The sequence below is a fragment of the Eimeria mitis genome, genomic scaffold (assembly GCF_000499745.2).
Source record: "Eimeria mitis Houghton genomic scaffold, Emh_scaff4306, whole genome shotgun sequence".
NCBI lineage: Eukaryota > Apicomplexa > Conoidasida > Eucoccidiorida > Eimeriidae > Eimeria > Eimeria mitis.
Window position 1 is genome coordinate 2,998 of NW_013572627.1, and position 203 is coordinate 3,200.

Here is a 203-nt window from a genome sequence, read left to right on the forward strand (position 1 = left end):
ACCCTAAACCCTAAACCCTAAACCCTAAACCCTAAACCCTAGAGTTTATACTCTAAACCCTAAACCCTGAATTATAGAGAAAAAAAGCAACTAAACTGCTGAGAACAAATTCACTCGTCTCGCTCTCTCAAAGCCTAAACCCTAAACCCTAAACCCTAAACCCTAAACCCTAAACCCTAAACCCCAAACCCTAAACCCTAAAC

The 203-nt window shown here is 40.9% G+C and overlaps 1 protein-coding gene across 1 annotated transcript in view; it reads right to left on the minus strand.

Moving 5' to 3' along the window:
• EMH_0074090 (peptidase family M3 domain containing protein, putative) overlaps nt 1-203 on the minus strand; it is a gene marked incomplete at both ends in the record, with an annotated part of 3,991 nt that overhangs the window by 2,965 nt on the left and 823 nt on the right. The window lies entirely within an intron of this gene.